The sequence below is a fragment of the Canis aureus genome, chromosome 15 (genome assembly GCF_053574225.1).
Source record: "Canis aureus isolate CA01 chromosome 15, VMU_Caureus_v.1.0, whole genome shotgun sequence".
Taxonomy (NCBI): Eukaryota; Metazoa; Chordata; class Mammalia; order Carnivora; family Canidae; genus Canis; species Canis aureus.
Window position 1 is genome coordinate 18,744,763 of NC_135625.1, and position 24,789 is coordinate 18,769,551.

A 24,789-nucleotide genomic window follows, 5' to 3' on the forward strand; every position below is an offset into this window, starting at 1 on the left:
CCTGAACTTCCTCCCCCTGCCTCCTGGATGGAGGCAACCCCCCACAATTCAGTGCACTCAGCACCTCTTATCTCATCTCTTCTCAGAAATATCAGGGTGATGGAATGGGTTAGTAAGTACACATCGCAGAAGTAATTCCCTTCTCTGGACCCCTTGCTGGCACACGTTTCAAGAGCAATATCCAGTGAAATGCTGGCTTCACTGTCTTTCCCTTTTGCAGATTCCTAGGCCTAGAGCTCTAACTCTAGAGCCTGATAACCCAGTCAAGGTGGTTCTCAGCAGCCCCCATCCTCCAACCACATACTGTGAAGGAGGTTCAGAGAACAGCCAATGAGATGCTGAAAGAGAAGAAAATTAGACCCCTAAGGAACTGGTCAAATAATGTCAAATAAAAACAATCAAGATTATTTAGCCTGACAGTGTGGATCTTACGGGGAGATTTAAGAGCAATCATCTTCAAGAATAGGAAGGACATTTATTGAGAAAATAGTGACCAGCTGCTCCTTGCTTCTACTGAAGACAGAGCAAGAGCATTTGGGCATAAATTGTGGCTTTAGAGATTTAGAGACTCTCCAGCTAGAATTGCTCGAGGTAAACAGTGTGAAATATTGTAACGTAGCACTTGAAATGGATGTGGCGGGGTAGGGCTTTGACAAAAAATAACAACAACAAACAGGTTCATCTGTGTCTGGGGATCCAGAAGGGTATGACCACATTAGATCACATATTAAGTTTATGTCCAGTTTTATAATTCCATGATTTTGTAATGATGAAGTACACATTTATAGTTTTAAAAAATAGTGGTTTCAAACAATCAATGGTGCTAGGTGCCATTAGGTCATAGTTTCTGCCCTCAAAATGTGGGTTAGGTTATGTTGGGTTTGGTTAAGGGTGTGTGTGTGAGAGAGAGAAAGAGACGGAGAAACAGAGAGAGACAGACACAGAGACAGAGAGATAACCAAATAATTAAAGAATAGTGTGATAAATACAAATGATAGACTTGTTTTCATTAGCAAGCAGTTTCTTCAATCTGGACTATTTGTTTCTCGTGATCCATCCATTTACCCATCCCGAAACCAGTATTTATTTAGTGTCTATAGTGCAAGACACTATGCTATGTGCTGGGGAATCAGGAAAGAAGTGGTCCCTGCCCTCGTGTGTTTATGATCTGGAGGGAGTCACAGGCAAGTCGGCAGGCACCAGAATAGAGTATGATAAATGTGAGGGAAGGATGTTTACAGAGTTCAATGCGAACTCAAAAGGGAGGCCCTTAAACTAGTCTTAGTGGATCAGGAAAGACTAAATGGAAGAACTGCTTTCTAAGCCAAGTCATGAACATGCAGAAATTGGCCAGGTAAAAAGCGGAGGGATTCAAGCATATATCTACATCCAAAAATGACATATAAAAATATGTGCTTAGACATGATTTATGTTCACCAAATAGAAAAAAAATCGTTAAAAATGTGTTGCATGTGACTATGTCATGAAACACCTGAAAATCATACAAAATTATCTAGGTTCATTTGTCAATAAAGACTTGGTAAATAAACTATTTGCAAAAAATGATATGAATACATACAGGTTCATGTTATAAATGTTCAAGAGTGACTATGGAAGTTTGTGTGAGTCTATGCTTTGTCCACTGCATAAAGGATGTGACCTACGGATAGGTTCTTACTTATATACACAACTACACACCTAATAACATCAATGAATCATCACTAATTCTTGGTGTCTGAATAAAAGAAGACAAAGTATTTATAGTGATATATTTAATTTCCAAGATATATCGCCTAGCTTTTTAACGTTTAACCAACACTAAAATATGCTTTGGGGTTGGGTAAATGGAATGATGGTTGGAAATAAGAGTTCAGATGGACAAAAGGACTCTGCAATTAAAATAATCCGATCATTTTTATTTATCAGCTTCGCATTTCTTAAACATGGATTGTCAAAGGATGCATTCAAAGGACCCTCTACCCCAAATGTACTCTTATTTTCAAAACATAAAAATAAGTTGAACCCAGTAAGTTGCCAAGCATGGACAAATACTGCCATCCCTGGGTGGGCCTGGGAATTAGACTTGCTGCATGCAGCCCTGGTATCCAACCTGCCAAGGATGAGTAGCACTCTATCTTGGCTTCTCCTGTGCCTTCCCAATCGTGGAGATTTATATATGGAACAAGGGTTCTATGCGCTGCTCTACTACAGACTCCCTTCTAACATTGTCTTTGGACACTTGGTGGTTTGACTTGGGTCATCAGCTCTTGCCATACGCCCAGTTCCAGGCATATGTACCCCCAGCTGACTCTTGCTGACCATCTGGATTTCTCTCGAAGCTCTGCCCCCTTGCCCCCTGTCTTGCTGTCATCACTAGAGAGGAAGATCTCCCTTCCTTACCCCCTTCCCTCTCCCTTGGATATTTGCCAGCACGGGGCTGAAGCTCACTAAGCCTTTTGGATACAGTGCATTGCTTGATTGCCCCCCTGCAAGGAGTCCAGACCTCATCACACACTCCCAGATCTTGCTTCCTCCTCCTTCCTGCCTGCCCAGGCTGTGGAGGACCCAGCATGCTCCTGCCCAAGGTCACCTGAATTAGGACAAAAGTAAGAACCAGCTCTTTTGACACACAACAAACATGATTGGAGATCTAAAGAAAGAGTCTTGGGTCTTCACATAGTATCAGATTTCAGCGGGCATTTGTGTTTTTGGTGAAATAATCATCTTTACCAATAAAGCAGAAAACTTACCTTTTAGAAACGATTTTGGACGTGAGTCATTGCAGATAGTTGTGAAATAAAAAGCTATATTGTGGGTGGATGTTTCTGTAGGTTAAATCAAAGAATCACCTAGATATTATACTATCCTTTTAGGTTTACTGTAAAAACATCTGTGAAGATTATGAATTGAACTTTATTATGAGCCTTTTTTTATGCCTTTATTTTGGTTCCAGTAGAAATGATAACTAAACTTTATTGGAAAAGGGACCCAGAACTATAATTTTAAATACAGCTTTATGTCAGCTTATAACAGAGTCCCCATAGCTGTTAGAGACTTTCTTACTACTGACAAAATAACACTTTGCAAAACAGAAGATGAAATCTAAAATTTTATTCACAGCATGTAACAAAGTAATTGTACAATTATTATGTACCAATTGATGTCAGTGCACTGTAATTTTGGTGACATAAACAGTGTCTCTGACATATTATTTAAAAAAGAAAAAAATGTTTACAAATAAATATATAATTTTTAACAAAGTCTATTTAGATAAACTAAATCCTAGAGTGACAGATACATATTGACCTATGCCAACCCCTCACCCAGGAACGTTTATTAACTATTTTATTCCTCTCTAAGATTCCAAATTGCAGAGAATACTGTGCAGTACTGGATACCTTAACTCTTAAGGTAACCTTAAAACACAGGGAAAATCATGTGCTGTGTCTCTTCCCCCTCTCCCCAATCCACAAATAATCAGTTTTAGGAATGTATTATCATGTTTTCAAATCCTTGGTATAGCTTATCCTGACACATTTGATTTTGAGAGTGAACTACCCACCTAATATCAGTTTTAGCTACTGAGTCAATAGTAGGTGTTTAGTCAAATGGCTTAAACATCAGACTCAGGACCCCAGGGTGGAATTTAAGCTCTTGTACTCGGTAAGTATTTGGACCATAAGTAACCTAAGTTCCAGTGTCCTCATCTGTAAAATGGGGTAACAATATTACTTTTTCGTAGGGGCTTAGAGACATAAAAGTGTGTCAAATGCTGGGTGTGGTGACAGTTGTATGAAGTGCTCGATGTTAGTTATTATCATAGTCATATGTAGTCTAGCAGAAAGCATTTGATTTTGATTTTGTACTAGCATCCCCGACAACACGGATTCAGTGGTTAATCATTAGCAGGAAACATAATGAATCTAGTTTTGGTTAAACTGATTTTTTTCCCCCCAAGGTTTTTGGCTTAAGGAGAGAGAGGTCAAAAGAATTCTTAATATTAAAGCTAAGTTGGTGCCAGTTTGCAGTAACAGCTCATTCATGGACTTTTTTTTTTTTTTTTTAATACAATTTGCTTTGATTTGGTTTGGTTCATGCATTTTTAAAAATCTTCCTTGTGGTGTGTAGTCATTAGGCTTTTATGCCTAAAGAACTGAATTCAGTTATAAGTAAAATTCATTTAATAGCGCGAGTATGATTCCATGTGGTTATTTATTCACAACATAAAATAGCCACATAATTCAACATATTTAATAGTGTCTGCTCATGGAACTGTGGGGAATTCTGCAGATCTTAGGCAGGAAATGCTTAAGTTATAAGAGGCAGTATCCATAATGCTCATTATTCCTGATATCATCAATATGGCAAACCATGGTAGGTGAAAATAGAAGTTTAATGTGTGCCTTATTCTATATCTCCATAGAAGTCTTCAGTAGACTCCTTTATTTACAAGATGGCAGTGATTTAATGTATGGATGGGGGTGGCCACAAAACTTTGTGTCTTTTTTGGAGGGAAGGATATATGTGGAAACCATCCTTCACTTTTCAGCGATCGAAACTGTTTAAAACCACATTTCTCCTTCTTCCCCATGGGCTGCTGCTGCTGCTCAGCTGTGTTCAAAGTAAGCCCTTGATTATTCTCAAGGGATACTGTCTTTGTGCAATTTGGAAATAATTAGTTTTGTACTCAGAAAAGGTAGAACTAGATATATACGTAGAATATTCCGATGTAGTCTATATACTAATATATATATACAGTCTATGTATTTTCCTAACCTGTATCTGATATGTATAAATGGGCATTCCTTAATTAGCATTTTAAATTGGAATTTTAATAAATGCTATCCATCAGTGACCAATTTACATAGCATTTATCTGGGGAAATGAGTATGCCAAATATCAGTCAACTTGAAATTCATCCTGACCCAACCAGTGATTTAAGATTTTAAAACCTTTCGTTCTTCCCAGTAGAGTGTTTGCCTTTCTGTCCTCTAATGTTCTAATTCAAATCCACATCTGCTAATGTGCATCATCGAAAATCCAGGGGTACGTATCTGAAACATGGACAAGAGACCCGCAGGTCCTGAAGAATTCCAACTGTGCAGTATTTTACGTATTTCATTCTTCTAAGGGTAATATCGAACAACACCCTCTTTCATATTCCGGCGTAAGTAGTTATATAAGCGTTTATTTGCCATTATTTCAGGCAACACCCCTCACCACCACCACCACCACCAGAAGAGTCACATGCCTCACTCACAGTGATCTGTGAAATGATGATGTTCAAAATATTATGACTTAGGAAGATATTTGCTTAAGAGCTTAGAAGTCTTTTTGGTGCCCCACAAAATATCTATTGTTCTATTTTTTGACCCAATTTTCCTAAAGCGAGTTTCAAAACCCTGAAATAACTTTGAAATTTAGACTGTGTCAGAGACATGTTTAAATACTATCTGGGATATCTTACTAATGTCCTAATTAAAGGGTGAACATATTGACCAGGGAAGAACAGACATGATGGTTGTGATAATCGTGTTGTAGCAGGATGCTCGTGAGTCAGGATTTTAGAGGAGCCATTATTACTGAAAGAAAAGAACACTACAGGGTAGAGACTTTGCTCACACGTTGAGTAACATCAGACATTTCCATGTCTGATGATGGATGTGTTAGATGGTAATGAAAACAGGGAAGGAAAAGTAACCACCCAGAGGCAGATGAGCTGTATTCCCCTCACTGTGTGGAGCAGTAGATGTAAGAAGTGTGACAAGTCAAGGTGAAAGGAGTATCCTAAGGAGGGAAAAAGAAATGACTGTTTTTGAATCACAGATTGAGGTAAGGATACCTTCATTACGGATTCTCATCGATATCTGGAGAACACTGATCCTTTCTTAAAGTATTAATTTTTTTGGTGCAAGTCCGGATTTAGGAGGCAGTTCGTTCGAATGTGGAATGACAGCTCATAATATTAAAAAAAAAATGTGCTGATTGCTACCAATATTGCAAGGTAAAGTGCCACTTGTTTTCTTTGTGTCTTTTTTTTTTTTTTTTAATACTTGGAAGGGTAAAAAAAATACTTGGAGGGGTTTGGAGGAATTGTAAGGCAACACACTGAATCCCCCAACTCCCGAACCACACAGTCATTCAAGTCTCAGTTTAATGGAGGAAGAAGCTGAGGGGGATGGAATGTTCCAGAAAAAAAAAAAGAAAGAAAAATTAAAAGCAGGAGGGACGTTGGACTGGAGGCCATACAGGAATGACGATAAAAGTGGCTCTGGAGTGGGGACGGGGGGTGTGGGGGTTCATTTTACAGTAACGATGTGAGCGCTGCAAATACCCAAGCCCGGCTTTCCTTTGCAAGTCGCGCTCCTGGGCACCGGCGCGGCGGCGACCCAGGTCAGGGCGGTGCAGCCCGGCGCGTCGCGGAGTTGGCTCGGGGCCGCGGAGCTCAGGCCAGCCCCGGGGACCGTCCTCCCGCGCCCGTGGCCGCCGGCTCGCTCCCCGGCGTTCCCGCGGGTCCCACGGCGCAGCCCCGGCCTCCCGCGGCGGGCGGGCGAGCTCCGGGGCCGGGGGCCGGGGGCACGGGGGCCGGGGGCACGGGGGCGGGCGGCGGGGGGCGGCACCGAGCCCCAGGGGTCCCCCCGCCCGCGCCCCGGCACCCACCTCTCCGGAGCGGCGCGCCCTGCGAGCGGCCGAGCGGCCCCGCGCCCCGGGTCGGCTTAAGTGCAGCGCGCAGCGGGCGATGCCCGAACGGCGGCGGCTCGGGGGTCGGCGTGCGCTCCCGGGCTGGGAGAGGGCGGCGGGGGGCGGCGGGGGGCGGGGGCGGGGCGGGGGTCTTTGTGAGCGCGGCAAAGGAGCGCTGCTGGAGGAAACCTATCCTGGAAAATCCGCAGCAACCCGAAACACCACATTAGGGACTACGGATGTTTTATGGCCTGTGCGTGTGTGTGCATGCGAGTGCATGCCTGTGCGTGCCTGTGCGTGCGTGTGTGTGTGTCTGGAATACCGCCTCTCGGGGTCCTCAAGGCATGCCTGTAACCAGTTTTTGGTGCAGTTTTCCCACTCTTGGTTTGGGGCACGGCTGTTAAAACGCCCCGGCCGGTGTGCGCGCGCGAGCGTGTGTCCGTGCATGGGTGCCCGTGCATGTGCGTGCGTGCATGTGTCCGTGCGTGTGTGCGCGCGTGTGCATGTGCGTGCATGTATGTGTGCGTGCGTGTGTATGTGTGCGTGCATGTATGTGTACCCGCGCGTGTGCATGTATGTGCGTGCATGTGTGCACGTGTGTCCGTGCATGTATGTGTGCCTGCATGTATGCGTGTGTGCACGTGTGTGCGTGCACGTGTGTGTGCCCGCGCGTGTGCATGTATGTGCGCGTGCTGTGTGTCCGTGCGTGTGCGTGCGAGCCTCCGGGTGGGGGGAGGGGTCGGACGGCGGCGCCCGGCCCGGCGCGAAGGGGTTAAGCGCCGCCGCCGCCCCCTCGGCGGCCGCGTGTAAACAGAGGAGCCTCAGCCTATCATGTCTGGCTGCCGCCCGCAGCCGGAGCCCCGCGCCCGGCGCTGTAACATGATACGCTCCCGACCGCGGCAACTTGGCAGCGCCGGGCTCGGCTCCGCACGGCCACAGCGAGGGCGCGCCGCGGCGAGGTGGGTGAGCGGGGCCGGGCGCGAGGGCGCGGCGGGGTGGCCCCCGGGGCGGGGGCGCGGGGGCGCGGGGGCGCGGGGACGGGGTCGGGGCGCGGGGTCGGGGCGCGGGGACGGGGACGGGCGCGGGCGCGGGCGGCGGCACGGGCGCCCCGGAGCTGTCGGAGGGAGGCGGCCCCGGGCCGGGCGCGCTGCAGCGGCGGCTTCGGCGTCTGAGACGCGGCGGCTCTAACCCGCGAGGGGCCGACCCGGGGGGCCGCGGCGGGAAGGGCCGGGGAGCCCGGGGCACGGCGCCGCCTTTTGTTCCCGGTTCTTTTTAATTAGGTGGAAATGTTTTCTTTTCTTTTCTTTTCTTTCTTTTTTTTTTTTTCAAACCTGGTTAAGTAGACAGCCCCGGCCCGGGGCGGGTGCAGAGCTGGCTCCTTCCCGCATTCTGGGACCTTTGCCGCGACCGCGTGGAGCCCGGGGAGCAGATGCGCGCCGCGGCGGTGCTGCTCGCGGGCGCCCAGGACGCTCGAGCCCCGCGAGGCGCTCGCCCCGACCGGCCCTTCGGCTGCACCAGGCACGACCCATCCTTCTGATGGCTTAATGGGGAGAGAGGTGCCAAGTAATCGTGCTCGGGAAAAGAGCGGTTTTCCTCTTGCAAAACACTTAGTGTGTGATATATTTTTTTTTTTTCCTTTTTTGGGCCAGGAGAGGTGTTTTGTTTTTTTTTTTTTTTTTTGGTTTTTTTTTTTAAATACAGCAGAGTCTCTAAAAGAAATCCAACTTTGCCGTTGTGCTCCCAAGCAGGTTACTCCTGGAAAACTAGTTGAGGGGGCTGGTGGAGGGGTGACTGGGAGAGACCTGGGCACTGCCTCATTAACTTAAAAGATCATTTTGCCTTTTCTGTGTGTGTTTGCATGAAATACAACAAAGCTCTGTGGCCGCTCTCAGGACGAGAAGTCACGTTTCCTCCCCTTCTGTGGCTGGCGTCTCTATCTCTCTGGAATATCTCAGAAGGGATATGTACAGAATCTATGTGCCTGTGTCACAAAGTCACTCTGTCTTCCCAGAGCCTAATATAATCAAATTCAGTGCCTTAAGATGGTGTAGTTGAAGATTTGATCCCTTTCCACTGAAGTGGAAATACTTTCAGTAATTGAAAGCAGATTCACGTCTGGAGTTGTACAAGCCAAGGTTTTCATTTTTAAAATAAACCTTTTGTTCTCTGCTTTTAAATGTTTCAGAGCTTCATCCAGAGACCTCTGTGTGCTAATTGTGAAAGTAGTCCTTAAGAAGGGACATTTTAGAAATACGGCTAACTTAGTAAGCCTCCCTCTCTGTAGGAGAATGTTTTAGTGCAGCATTTACTGTCTGTGCCACACATTCTGGTGTTTTTTTTTTTTTTTTTTCTTTTCTTCCCCCAGCAGATTCCCCGGGCATTAAAATGCAACCGAACTCTTCAAAACCCCCAGGCCCCAGGCAATGTCCATCAGTCTTAAGAGGTTAAAAAACTTGGGAAATTTGGGTGTCACTCCTTTTCTACTGTGATTTACACAACCGGGCGATAAATTTGACATCAAGGATAAAATATGTTTCATATAGAGAGATGCTGGTGATAGATTAACCGATAGGCTGAAACTTTAAAAACATGATTTCAGATTGCTAACCTGGTTTCTCTCTTGTCTTTCGAGGCTCAGTGTTAAAAGCTTTAAAAAAATTGGCCATTGAAGACTGAAATTAGGGTGCATTCTAGACAAAGAGGGAGTCACTTGATGTCTTATTAGCTGTGAACACAGACAGGAATGGTGATATGTGGAGAGTGTCACCTTCCTTCTCCAGCACGTGAAGTCTAAAATGGATTGTGGGATCAGGCGGAGAAAGTTAGAAGAGTTGTACTTTTAACAACGATGGCTGAGATCAGAGAAAAATAGAAGGGAGGCTTCCAATGTTTTTTAATGACTAGTTCCTTGAACCTGTTGTGCTGATCATCAATAAGATGTGAGTGGATGCATTTACAGTGTAACATGGGAGTGCGATTTCCTAAAACCTACTTGGTAGCTTTTTGTTTTACCTTCCGTCCTTGTTTTCCTGATAGTTGATCGTTTGAGCGTGTTAAAATAAACATAAAGTGAGTAACTTGGTCATAATTTAGATGATATGCTTGTTAACATTTCTCATGTACAAGTCCCCTTTTATGAAATCAATATTTAAGACAATTCTGCAAATCTTTAAGGACCCCATAAAATCTGATTACATGTTGGCGGTGTCGCATCACATTTCTTAGAGATCCGTGGCCTGATGTGTGGCATCATAGAATTTAATTCCCCTTAAAGACTTAGGAAAATAAAAGTGACTTACTATGGACTCCTCCAGATGTCTGAATGCTGGTTTTCAGTGTAAGTTCCTTGTCTAAACATTTAAACTAACCTTCTCTATGACTTCTGTTTACTATTAGTTTTTATGTCCTTATCTTTTTTTTTTTTTTTTTTTCCTACTTGGAACGAGAGTGCACAGGATCTCCTGTCATCTGAAATAATACATTCACTTAATCACGGGACTCCTTTCTTTCATAACGTAGGAAAGTGGCAAAGGAGGCACTGTCTAAAATACGGTGATCTTGATAATTAATGCCATAAAATATATTAAAATGCTGTATTCCAGGTATTCATTTCCTTAAAAGGGCCACCAGAATAGCGTTGCTAAGCACCCGTCACTACCGCAAGTAACAGAAAATGACCCAAATTAAAGAACCTGTTCTGCGCTGTATTCTTGCATTTTCTAAAGTGCATTTCAAAAGGTTTAACAAGACTCATTCAATTAGTGGAGAAAAAAAGATCTATTTTCAGCTCTGATCAGCAATTAAGAGATTGGGCTTTGGAACATCAGTCTCTTTATGTTTAGAATTTATTTTGTTTTCTGGACTTTAAACAATTGTGAAATAAAGATTTTTAACCAAATCCCTTTCTAACAATCCAGAGGCGAAAGCCAAATATAGGACCTTATATTTGTTTTAAATCTTTCCCTGAATGAGTAATTTTTTATTAACTGTTCCTCATGTTAAAAAGTTTAAATTTTACACTAATATGGTGTATGACTTGCCCTACTATGGATTTCTTACTCTCTGTGCAAATGCGTGTATGTATCCGTGCATACCTACGTGCATAGGCAGTTTAAAGCATTGGCTGAAGTTATTATTATTACTCTGTCCTATTCTGGATGTGAGTGCTTTCGTTAAGTCAAACTCTTGAGAAACAGGGTCTTCTTCCTTTAGGGTGATTGGGTGTTGTGAATTTGGTATCATGAGGGAGATCGAGTTGATATGTCCAAGTGAAAAAGTTAGTGATTGCAGGCAGAAGTTTGTTTGTTGACTGTCACGTAAGCTGTTTTCTTCTGGGTTAGATCAGAACTTCTGCATAGTTTTGGCTAAAAACCCATGTCCCAACCGTGAAAGTGTTTAGAATTAGATCTTCCAGTGCCCTGGTTTTTAGCTAATCTGAACAGCAGTCACAAATAAAGGTGGTGGAACTTGCAGGCGGGGAGGGAGAAAGGAATGGAAGGATGGGGAGGTTAGAAGAGGAGGAGAAAGAAGCAAGGAGGTTAAGATTCCCAGAGTTTTCGATGAGGATTATTAGCAAGATTTTGCTGTATCACATGGATCTGAAAGAGTCTAAAGCATGTAAGTATAGATGTGAAGTTATCAATCCTGAGTGCTGCTTTGGCCACAATCACATTGAAGAGAGTCTATATCCTCCAATTGTGAATATTTTAAAGCCAAAATAACACTTAATTCTTTCTTTAAATAAGGTATTTCACATTAGTAATTCTTTATATCTGCACTTACCAGATTGGTTGGCATTGCAGATTTCTCTAATAAACAATACAGAATAAATGAAATTAATAGGACTCTGGTAATAGTTTTGTCTAAAAATAGAAGTTACTGTGAATACTCAGTCATGTCTAAGGCCTTTTAACCTGTGTGAGTTTAGGTGTTGGGAATGTATTGTTTTTCAACGTATCAAAAAAAAAATTTTCCCCGTAGAGAATATTAATGAGATATGTACCAGGTATTTGATTATTATATATGTTTTCAGTGGATTTGAAATGGTCTATATTTTAATATTTAAGAAACCGGTTGTTTTAAAACGTATAGGTAGATTTTAGTTACAAACTCACCTGTTCTGTTACAGATCCTATGTGTTTAAGTTCTGAAATATTTGCTCTTAATTTTTACTACAGTGGGGTGAGAATAACCACCTCTTCGGTATCCCAGAAATAGTTTATGACACGCGTATACCGACGATAAATTCATTTCACAAGGGAAGGATCAAAATTGAAACGTACATGCAGATATTTGAGCGTACATCACATCTAAATAATAGCAAGATTTGGGGAACCATGTACTACAGGATTGAAAAGAAAAAGTTCCTTTCAAGAGTTATTTTCCTCTCTTAACATTAAATACTGTTTCACGTAAACATCTTGTTTTGTACATTTACGAGGCAAAGTGGATTATAGAGGATACCAGAATGGCTAATATAGAACTAATGTCAAAAAATGCTTGTTTATTTATTTAAATATATATTATAAATTAAATGTATATTATATATATTATATATAGATATCTATCTATCTATATATATCAGCCTAGAATATTCTAAGTTAAAATGACATGTGGGAGTTTTCATGAATTTTTTTCACGTAAGTTTCTGCACGTTACCTTTTCTCTGTAGTCTTCAACTGTTTCCTGCAGACAGAGAGAGAGGACCTGCTATCTAGAGACCTGTAAAATGTAGCCTGGAACTCTTTTTATGCTTTTTCTTTTAAATAAAACAGAATTACCGTATATAACAAATTTAACATTGTTAACCTTTTATAATTATTTAACCATTATTTCATTTTACCTCCTGCTTAAAAGTTGTACATTAGTGGGATAGACACCTGGCTGTGCTCTTAAAAGTTTATTTGTCTTTCAATTCCTGTGATAGTAGGGGGCAGTCCATCTCCTTAATTATCTTTGTTCAGGAAAATGCTGAAAGGCCAGGGTAGTTAAACAGGGCCATTTGGATTTGTGAGGTCGAAGTCAGATGCAAGGAAAGTGGTTAAATGCATTATCATCTTATTGAGCCCATCATCAGTAAAGTGACCTTGATGGAGGTGGAAAAAGCCATTTGGCTATTTTATGACAGCCACCCTGCTTGTTTTATCACTGACAGATTTTTTTTATACCGCTTTATCATATTTCCTTTTTTTTTTTTCTGTTTTCAAAAATTATTTCCTGCGATTGTAGATCATCTGAGGGAAGGTGAACGTTGAATTCAGTTTCTTTTTCATGGCAGTAGTCTCTCCTTCCCAAGTTTACTTCATACATTGATATATCTGAAGATATTCCTTCATTAAAAATTAAGGTAATCAGGCTGACTGACCATTCTGTATTTGCTTTTAAGGATCTTTTAATGATGATGATTAGTCTTTGCAAAGAAGCCGCTATCCTGCTACTTTTGAAATTGTTTTTAAGCTGTTAAGAGGAGAGAACTTGCCAACCTCAATTTTAGCGTTGGGAATAATGTTTGTTTTAACAAGTGCCTAAGTATGTTTACTTGAAGGTTATTCAAGTTTTAGTAGCTCTGTTACTGCTGTCTCGAGTCATCACTTTGCTTAAAAAGTTAAAACCAAAAGATTTATAGTTTATATTTCTTAAGTTTATGGTCAGTATATCCCTTGTGAGGTATTTTATATCAACTCCATTAAAATGAAATTCTTGCTTAAATATTTGAACAAGTATTGTTCAATAATAGGAAGAGTCTTATTAAACACAGTACAAGATCTGACCTTTTTGGGAACTCCAGCTAGGGCAGTTAAGTGCTGCATACAAGATTTTTATTTTCCTAGGCAAAGCTGTCAGACATTCCTGATGGGAGTTTACCTTATGCTTTACTTTTTCACTGGCTTCTTTTTTCCTTGCATTTAATCAGAACGAGGTGCAGATCTTATCGTAAGAAAGAAAAAAAAAGTTGGCCCATTATCAAAATCCCTTGAACACTATTTCAAACCTTATCAGAGATATCGCCTTATCATCTTGCTATGAATTATGTAACAGTAAAATCTAAGGAACTCCAAATCGCCGAAAAGAGTTATGACAGGAGAGGCAGATTTTATTGATCGCCAGGGATTTAGTACTTTAAGGACTTTTTATTTTAAAAACAAACATACTGAACTGAAATATGTTTGAAAGGAATTATAAACTCACCCATGTCCCCTGACCCTTCCCACTGTCAGGGCCTAAGCTCAGGCTCTTTTCATCCTGTCCTAGGACTCCTTTGTTAGCCCTAACCTGGTCTCCCGGCCTCGGTCTCATCCTTCATCCAGCTCCCAAACTATCATCACAGTTGTCATTCCGAATCACAGCTGTGACCGTGGCACAGCCCTGCGTAACGTCTTCATTAATTAGGTTTTTCGGATCAAGTCCAGATTCTCTAGTATGCTTCCTCTGGCTTTGCATGATCCCACCTCTCCCTCCATCCACGCAGCCCTACTTCAACATTTTCCCTGTAGTCCGTGCTCCCTAAGCCCTTCCTTACCGTGTCACAGATCTTTCAAGAGCCAACTTCTGTGGCATTTTGTTTCTGAAGGCTTCATCGACTGCATCCAGCAGAGCTGGCTACAACTTCTAACCCTCAGTAGCACCTGGTCCATGTTTCCGTAGTGCACTTAACACATTGTACTATAATCATTTGTTTACAGGTCTCTCTCCCCCACTAGGGGGACAAGTTCCTTCAGGTCACAGCTGTGTCTTATTCATCTTCAAATACCAGCGACTCACTGCAGTGCTGAGAAAACAGTAGTTATTCAATAAGTGTCCGTTGAAAGCTTCTAGAACAAAGTATATTAATTATACCTTAACTTCTTGGTAATGGAAAACTGTCATCATGAACCTCAGGTCTATTGTTCTGTGTCCCAGTCTAATAGTTTACCCGGGAGCCCTTGAGGGCTGAGTGTCCCCAATCTAAGGCACCTGGTAACAGTGCTTCTATTACCATTATGTATCATTTTGGGGCCCTTCCACTCCAAAATGTTTTAGCCATATTATTTCATTTTATTCTCCCAACATCCCTTGTAGAAGGGATTTCTCTCTTTTACTGGTGGCAAAATTGTTACCTAGGTTATGTTAATTCAAGGTCACACAGGTCTTCGGTGGTAAAAACAAGTACCTGAACGTGGTACTGTGAGTCCAGACCTGTTCCAGACAGCACATCCCTTTTTGTAAGAATTTTTAATTCCATACGCAGCTCAAGTACAGGTGCAGTTTTTAAGATAGGCTTTTCATTTTCCTCTCTTGTCACGCTGCCTACGTTCACCTCTTATTACGCTGTCATTAAACAGCCAAGGTTATTTTGTTGTTATTGTAATTTTTGCATAAAATAAGAATAGAAAGCTTGTGAGCAAAGACTATTCTCAGAGCTGCTTTGATTAGCTTTCTTAGTTTTGGCCTCTCAGAAAAGCCTTTTTGGCTTAATGCCTTCATTTCTTTGCATTTATGGTCAGGTGAGATTTGGGGGTGGCAGGATTCCAGTAGGTGTTGGATGTTTTGGTGGAGCAAAATGTTAATTTCCACAATTAAGGACTTTTAAAAGGAGCCAGTTGTTCATTGAGTCGTAACACTAAATTTGAATAAGAAAAAAAATGCTAACATTGCATGCATAGATACATGTGCATCTTAAACATATTGATAAAGATATCTGTGATTCTAATTTTTTTTAAACTGGCAAACATATCTAATGAGATTCTTCTAAGTGACTAGAGAAGACGTGTTCTTTAATACGTATTAATATGACCAACTAGTGCCCGTCGTCAGTGTTTTTTGTCACCAGAGGGTTGATAGATGGGATGTGTTGGAAAAGAACCCCTATATTCCTGCTCTCTTGACCCATCTCCATTGACTGTAGGAGCAAAAAAAAAAAAACCCACAAAATTTTAATCAGTTTTATTAACTTGTGAACGTAAGATTAGACATTTTCAGAACTCAGGAGAAGCTCGAGATCACCCAATCCAGACTACACACATTTTATAAAGTGGAGAAGCAAGACCTGGTAATAGCCAATGTTTATTAAGTGTTTACTAAGTGCTCGTCTCTGTGCCAAACACTTTATATAGATATTTTATCTCATCTTCAGAATCACTTATGGAGTTAAATGCTCTAATAATCTCTATTTTAAAGATGGGGAAATGGAGGCATAGAATAGATAAGTAAATTGCTGGTTTGAAGCAAAGCAACACACCTAAGGGGAGCTCCTGCCTCCCTTGGGAATGATTGAAGGACCCCACCTCCCTCCCGCAAGAATTTAGCTGGGACCCAGAGCGCCTGACTTCCAGTCTGCTTTTTGTATCTGAAACTATCACTATGGCATGTTAAAAGACCCAAGACGTAGCAGTCAGTTGATGAAGTCAATATTCTTACTCCCTATTTTAGAGATGAAAAAAATAAGGCTTAAGGAGATTAAGTAATTTGCATTAAAGATATTCATTTACTTAAGTACAAAGGCAGGTTGGTCCTAATTCAAAGTTCTATCCTCATTACTGAATTCTGCCCGCAGTTTAAGTCAGATTAGGTTTTGTTTTGACTTCAATCCTAACCCTGTCTCAAAATTAAGTTCTCTTAACTGTTTTAGAAGAGAAAGATGACTATTTCCAACCTTCTGTAAATGTCATCACTGAATGTTTCGAGTATTTATTTCCATTTGTTCGAGGCAAAGCATTTATCAATAAGTACTTAACTGAGGGGATACGTGTTTAGTATCGTACTCTGTTTTTTTTTTTTTTTCGTACTCTGTTTTTAATATTATTTAGATTTTTAAAAGTGAACCATAATCATAAATGATCGCCTATGCTATGGCTAATGTCCACTCCCTGATTAATATCTAGCAAAGATTAGCATCATTGATTAGAAAATTAGTAGATTATGCCTTTATTGACACTTCTATTCCCTATTTAATGGTTTGTTTATTTAATTGATGGCTAATGCCTTCACTGTTAAAGGCTATTAACACATCAAAATGGTATTTATTGAACCTGGCAAAATGATAAATTATATTTGTGTTTATTCCTTTGTGCCCAAGGCTAATCTATTGGTGGTCTCTCTCTCTCTCTCTTTTTTTTTTTTTTTTTAAATAGTTTTGGTCTGCTAAGAACTTCTGCTTAGGAGCCAAACAAATTAGCATGTAAACTGGTATCTGGTTGTGTGACCTTGGAAAAGTTGCTTGAGTTTGAATTGTCCTTGTGAAAGGAGATAAACCAGATCAATGGCTTCAAACTCTGGTTTCTAGTAGAGGTGCTGTAAAATTTCTTCAATGGATTAAAAAATATTGAGGGGGAAAAAAATCAAACTGAAAGTGGTAATAAAACATTCTGCAAGATAAAATATATAATAAATTTTTACATATTGTGCTACAGAGTTAGCTTGCTTTTATGTACATGTCCTGCTTTTTCTGTGCATATATTTGCATTTTTTTGTGAAGGTGTCACTGGTTAGGGAATTTGGGGCTCTGTAGTGGCTTTTTTTTTTTTTTTTTTTTTTGTTAGCTTGCCTAAGGAATAAGAAGAGAAAGCATCTCCTGCAGAGGAAATCTGGGGGAAGAGTAGCCTACTCACCAGCTTCCAGGGAAGTGGCTAATGTATGGGGGCCATGTACACTTGCTGATTCTGTCTTTAGTTATGTTAGAGACCCTAAAAGTGAAGGGTGGTTGTCCTCATTATAAACAGATTGCTACTCTTCCCATGTGCCTGTCATAATATCTTAACCAAACTACTCTTTTGAAACTGAGTTTATTTGCAAGACACAGATAAGAAAACTTCTTGTCATACAGGTGTGTCTCATTTTGATCAAATACCAATTTGGCTAGTTTGACTATATACTTCCTTCCCAGGCTTAGCTAACCAACATTTGGCTATTTCATGAAATTGGATCTACATTCAGAGAGAGAGAGAATTTACCACAGTTAAATATATTCCGAGTCTTTTTCAAAAAAGGCAAGAAGGGGATAACCCCTGAGATGGCCCTTTGAAGGCGGTAACATTCTTCTGGGCGAATTCTGGTATTTTTAAGAGTTAAGTGGCATTACCTTAGAGCCCCCTTTTACATGTCAGGATTAAGGACTGAGCCCCCAAATGGTGTCCTTTACTGGGCAGAACAATTAAATTTAGAAATTTAGAAACTAAAGCTTTATAGTTGATTTTAATGTACAGTTGTTTATTTTAAAAGATTCTGGGACTTTTTTAAACTACTAAGGTCTGTGAGTGTCTGATAATATGTTTGATTTCTTTAAAGTATATTTAAATTTCATGCATATTACATTTCATATGGAAAGCTAAGCTCAATCTTTCCTTTTATGCTTTCAGTTAGGAAGAGGGGATTCAGGTGCCCAGTCTTTCATAAATTGAAAAAGGTTATTTACTTTCATGCTCATATCAGTATAAACACCTGGTTTATTAAAATGCTTATTAATAATATTTATTTCAGTAGTGCCTCAGTTTCTCAAGAGGTAGGCATTAGAATTGTAAACGTATAATATCTTTCCACCTCAGTTGAGGCCGAACATGGGTAGAATTCAATATTAAAAAGTTTTAAAGTATATTCATGGAGAAAGACAGCCGATAGTATCTTTTCATTTAAAAGAACATCTCCTTGTATATATTTTATACAATTCTTTTCTGACCCCCATTTCCAGATATATGTCAATTAGCAATATCAACATATCCACCTCTGAGTTCCTAGGGCGTGCTTTAAATAAACTCTATTGAGGTACCTCGTTGGAGGGAGACCACTTGGAGATTTTGTTAATCTCTGCAGTGTGGAAACAGAAACACTCTGAAACAGAGATAAGTGGTTCCAGGCTGTGATATGACAATAGGTCACCATAGGTCACCACCGTGACCTTAGGACAGAGTACCTTAGATTAGCATCATTGATGCTAATTGAATCATTGAATAAAGGTAAATTTGATATAATACATTAAATTACTTCATAAATAAATAAATAAGTAAGTAAATAAATAAATAACTTCTCTATTTCTTAAGTTCACCAAAAAATAAAATTATGTGTGTATGTATGTGTAGATATCTGTTCTGTTTAAGAGAATTCCTCAGTTACATGTTTTTGTTTTTTTAAGTGATTTAGCCAGTCATCATGCAATCAAACTTCAATGTCTGAGCACCTGGCCCACGTTGCCAGAATAGACATCAGCCACGAAAATAAGCCTATGTCTACTATAGGCTAAAATATTTGAGGTGGCAGGTGAAGCCCACAGTGAAATCCTGATGTTGTGTCCCTGGGAAGGATGAACAGCATTGTCCCCATTGAGTGGTCCACAGAAAGGCAGACAGAGGGAAGTGGGGGAGAGAGATGAGAATGGTGGCCGTGGTGTATCTCTGTAACATTGGATTTCTTTCAAATAAAGCAAGAGATCTGGAGTTAACAACCTTTTATGATCTGGTTCCCTATGTGCTATTTATTACACAAGTCCTCTTTCCCTGAAATGTGGGGAAATTGTCAGTATTGAATCTGATTTATCTCTAAAAGGGGAGTTTTAACCCAGTAATCACTGAGTTTAAGTCACTATACTTGGTCGTGATTACTATATAGCATTTTTCCCCCTCTGTGTAATATCAGAATCAACATACAATATTTAACTGTTGCACATTTCAGGAATTTATTGATTTATCAAGCAAAAATCAGTTCCTAAATCTTAAGTGAATTTTGTCAGCATTTATTTGAATATCTACTATGTGCCACCTGGTGTGTTCTTTATCATCCTATTCATAATGTAATTTCGAGTCCATTTAGACTAGTTTCTTTCCATTTATTTACATATATTCAGTCTTTAGTCATAGCATATTAATTCTACAAACCAGAAGTTTTTTGGATTTACCTATTATAATGCAATCACAGTCATGTTTTATAATTTCTTCCCCATTAGCTTCCCTGTCTTTAGCTTTCCTCTTTAATCCAAAAAAGGCAAATTATCTTTCTCAGGGATCTTTTCTCTCTTACCCCCTCCTACTCAGAAAATAGCGTCATATTCATGGCACCATGTCAAGAAAATATGGAGCCTGATGGCTAAAGGGGTAGGATTATGCACAAGTGATGGAGAGGGAGGCATTCTAGGCAGAGGGAGGCACATGAACAAAGTTTCAGAAGTTGGAATGTATGAAGTATATTTGAAAAGAATATCAAATAATCTACTTGGAACATGAAGTTCATGAAAGAGAATTTTGGAAGCTAAAGCTAAAAAAAAGTCGGGGGAAGCCAAGACATGGAAGACCTCGAATTGCAGATAAAAGGAATCAGGTGTTCATCTGGGGTCCGCTGGGGACTTGCCAGAGAACACAGGGACAGAACAGAATGTGTTTGGGGGAAGATCTTTCTTATTGTTGAATGATAAAAGGGAGGTTAGCTGAAGGAGAGAAGCCAACAATGGATTTTTCCTAGCAGTATTTTCAATTCGTGGCTTTCTCTTAAATTTCTTAAATTTTATAGTTTATGAATGTACACAGCACAGAGGCAGGAACTTGTGTTAAGTTTGATCTCGGAGCCTAGAACTCTTCCTGGCACCTGGTGGCACTTGGTGCAGAGTGAACACTTGCTGAATTGAATGAATGAGGACATCCAGATGCAAAAAGAGTCAATGACTTTATTGAGTTGACACAGCTGATCATGACAGACCCAGGACTAAAATAAAAACGAGCTGACGCCAGGCTTGGTGTCCTTTTGAGTATGACACTCTAAGCTGTCATACGGGTCATTTCCCATACAATACAGCTTCCCCCTTTTCCCTTGTCAACTCTTATCTTAACTTCTCCATCATTTTTTCCCACAGATGATTGCAGACTACCTCCTGCTTAGGTACTCACTACAGCCTCTCTTGGGCTCTTAATAGGTTGCCTTCACATCCAGATAATCATTGGTTAAGTTATTTATTCTATTGCTTTCTTTGGATGGCAAACTCAATTTAGAGACCATGTCTTCTGTTTGGGTTTTTGTTCACTCTTCTGGTTGGCAGCCGCCCTCCTCTGCCAGGACACTTGTACTCAGAGCACTTTTGTTTGAGCAGGGAAGCTTGTTGACTGTCTGCCTAACCTTCAGATCTCTCGTTTGGTCCATGTTCTCGAGAAGTCCCAAACATGCAGTTAAAATTACTTCTGTCAGACTGGAAAGGAACCACTTACATTGACCTGATTTTTTTGTAGTTGTTGAAAAAAACCAGTGAAATGAAATTTTTAAGGGTTTCTAGCTCTGTATGAAAGCAATAGTCCTGTGCATTAAAAAAAAAACAAAAAAACAAAAAAACAACTGGTTTATCATTTTGTCATTTGAAAGCAAAGGGAAAGAAATTCACAGTGTTACTCTGATTCTGTGAGACCACCTTGAAATAAGATGTCGCATAAAGAGCATTATTGGGGATCCCTGGGTGGCGCAGCGGTTTGGCACCTGCCTTTGGCCCAGGGCGCGATCCTGGAGACCCAGGATCAAATCCCACGTCGGGCTCCCGGTGCGTGGAGCCTGCTTCTCCCTCTGCCTGTGTCTCTGCCTCTCTCTCTCTCTCTGTGTGACTATCATAAAAACAAAAAAAACAACAAAAAAAAAAGAGCATTATTGTATGAAGGCTTTACAGAAACTGTGAGGTGACTCACTATCATCTAAATTTTACTCAGAATATTATTATTTTTTAAAGATATTATTCATTAGAGACATAGAGGCAGAGACATAGGCAGGGTGAGAAGCAGGCTCCTTCCCAGGAGCCTGATACGGGACTCGATCCCAGGACCCCAGGATTATGACCTGAGCAGATGCTCAACCAGTGAACCACCCAGGCGCCCCATTACCCAGAATATTAGTCATCACATCTGTTGCTAGCATATTGCCATACTTTAGTTGAATAGAGCAATTGGTGGAATATGTTAGCCCAAGTATCTCTTATTTGTGTAAGTCTTTTCCTGAAAAAAGTGCTATTCATTAAGTGTAACAGAGGCTCTTACTGTGATTAATAAAATATTAAGGAATAAATGTTCTTAAATAGACCAAGAAATTGCCACTCTTTTATAAACATTTATAATTGTCAGCAAATCATTAACCTTTAGATTTAGAAATGTTTTCCTCACAGTTGAAAGGATAAAAGCTAGAAACACTGTACTCATGAAATAATGAGTTCCATAAAATATAAAATATTCATCTGTGATTCAAAGGAGTCCTGATATGACTACGCTCGCCAGATTTAAAACTTTTTTGAAGAAAATTTTACAACAAATTTAATCTCAAAATGAGTTAAAAGTACTAAAATACGAACCAGGCTTATGCTGAATATGGGAGTAACATAGTCCTACACAGTATTGATTTATAATTTTAAAAGTTATAAAATTACAGAATAAAAGCTTTTTGGCTTTTCATGCTATAGAAAGAGGACTTCGGAGAAATAATATATTTCAGATAGATTCTGTAAGAAAACCATAATTCCATTTTTACTTTGTAATTTTGTACCTTATAACCATTTAATGTCATTTTGTATATAAGTAAGATTAATATATCTCTATTTTTTGTTTGATTAGAAGCCTTTTGAATATACCCTTCTTCCCCCTAATGCTCAATATTATCTGTCTAAACATGTGTATTCTTTTGCTACTTACTCTCTGAATTTATTCATTTTTTAGTCTCTGAATGTCCTTTGGCATATATATATATATATATATATATATATATATATATATTTTTTTTTTTTTATGATAGTCACACAGAGAGAGAGAGAGAGAGAGGCAGAGACATAGGCAGAGGGAGAAGCAGGCTCCATGCACTGGGAGCCTGACGTGGGATTCGATCCCGGGTCTCCAGGATCGCACCCTGGGCCAAAGGCAGGCACCAAACCGCTGTGCCACCCAGGGATCCCCCTTTGGCATATTTTAGAGACAGAATTTCTTCATAATGCTATTGACATTTTTTAGAGGGTGGGGCATGGGATGGGTGTATTGATTAAAAACTCTTAGGAGAGTTGAGTAAAATATCTACATAACCCGTTAAAGTTATTTTCTAATAGTTAAGTCTTTCTTAAGGAAAGAGACTGCTCATAGTAAAACAAAATGTTTACAGGGTTTTACACAAATCAGTGAAATAAAATACTAAAATGTTTTGGGAGCAAATAAATAAATGTCTTACTAAAGTGTTAGGGAATTGGAAATCACTGTCCCCAGGGATTCATAACAGTAGTATACTGCTAGAGTATTCAGTCTCATTTAGGAAATACTTATTGAGTACCTACTATGTGTTTGGCATCAGTGCCTAATTAATGTAAGATAGAAGAAATTCACTAATAAATGAATTACTTCTACCTTACTATACCATATAGTAAGATGGTAAATAAAACAATAGTTCTTATATCCCTATAGTGCTTATAGCACGTTAACACACATTGACCAGTTTCTTGTAGAAATAAAATGGTTTTTGTTTTTGAATTTTTCTTGAGAATGTTGTGTTTTATTTTTTATAGGCCAGAGGTAGATCCAGATCTCATGTCTATATTAAACTTTACTACTGCACATAAGGCAAAGCTAAATCATTACTGAAGGTTGAAACCAAAATACACCATTTTGAGTGATAGTCCTAGACTGTTTGGCTGGTGGCTAAATTCACATTTTAGTGTAAATCACCAAAGAATAGATGAAAACAAAAAACAAAGCACTGGACTGGCCCAAGGCAGATGTAATGCTTCATTGGCTGGTTTCTCAGGTTTGAGGATGTATAGCTCCTTAAGGCTACTTTGACAAATTATCATCACCTGGGTAGCTTAAAACAACAGAACTGTATTCTCTCATAATTCTGGAGGCTAGAAGTTCAAAGTCACAGGGTCAACAGGATTGTACTTGGTTTGACAGCTCTAGGGGAGATCCTTCCTTGCCTCTTCCAGCTTCCAATTGTCCAGCTTCCAATGGTCCAGGCGTTGCTTGGCTAGTGGCTGAATCACAACCATATCTGCTTCTGTCTTCACGTGGCCGTTTTTGCTGTGTCCCTTGTGTCCTTTCCTCACTTGTTACTTATCCATCTTACAAGGACACCAGTCCTTGGTGGATTTAGGGCTCACCCCAGGGCAGTAAGACTTCGTGTTAAGTAACTATGTCTGTAGAGGCCTACTTTTAAATAAGGTCACATTCTGAGGTTGTGGGTGGACATATTTTATAAATCTGGGAGAGACACTCTTCAACCTTCTGTAGAGCGAGAGAAAGTATCAAAGAACAGCAGGTAAGAAATAGTTTTCTTAGCTGGCCTCAGTTTTTTGCTTTCTCATTTCTTAGTGAGTTCAGATAAGCTACAGCTGAGCATTCATACCTTCGTACTCTTATTCTTTTTTTAAAAAATATTTTATTTATTTATTCATGAGAGACACAGAGAGAGAAAGGCAGATACATAGGCAGAGGGAGAAGCAGGCTCCATATGGGTTGCCCAATACAGGACGCGATCCCAGGACTCCAGGATCACGCCCTGAGCCAAAGGCACATGCTCAACCACTGAGCTACTCAAGCGTTCCTTTTACTCTTATTCTTTTAAATATATTTTGTCTGCCAGGGCACCTGGGTGGCTGAGTCAGTTAAGTGTCTGACTCTTGATTTTGACTCAGCTCATAATCTCAGGGTTGTGAGATTGAGTCCCACACTGAGCTCATGCTCAATATGGAGCCTGCTTGAGATTCTCTCTCTGCCTCTGCCCCTCACCTCCTCTCAAAATAAATAAAATCTTAAAAAAAATATATTTTAATCTGCCAAAACTGACGTATGCCTCTTTTCTCCTGAGTCTCACAATACGGGAAACTCTAGTTAGAGAGCTGTAGAATTTTGAGTGTTTGCTCTTCAGCCACAGGGGAAATTAAAATTTAGTTTTTATGGTGCTTGTTTATTTTCAGAATTTGAAAATCTAAAAAGAAACAAAAAAGCTATTGAGACTGTCGTACTACAGGCGAGCACTCAGAAAATGTAATTATAAACTTTCTAATTGTAAATTGGAGCTTTATAGAGTATGCTGTAGTCAGTAGTTTTAATAATCTTTATGTGGGTATGATCTTGTGCCTCCCAATTTTGCTGTACATTCAAACTTATACTTTTTAAAGATTTAATTTATTTGAGAAAGAGAAAGAGC

At 40.1% G+C, this 24,789-nt stretch overlaps 1 protein-coding gene across 8 annotated transcripts in view; it reads left to right on the forward strand.

The window, feature by feature from the left end:
* The window catches only part of TENM3 (teneurin transmembrane protein 3), a 603,842-nt gene that overhangs the window by 258,889 nt on the left and 320,164 nt on the right, over window positions 1–24,789 (forward strand). Inside the window, exon 1 of one of the 8 annotated variants that reach the window (XM_077848644.1) lies at window positions 7,485–7,640. The exons of the other annotated variants lie outside the window; for them this stretch is intronic. The gene's annotated coding sequence lies outside the window, so the exon portion shown is untranslated. Of the gene's footprint in view, window positions 1–7,484; window positions 7,641–24,789 lie in introns of those variants that run through there. 8 annotated transcript variants of the gene reach the window in all.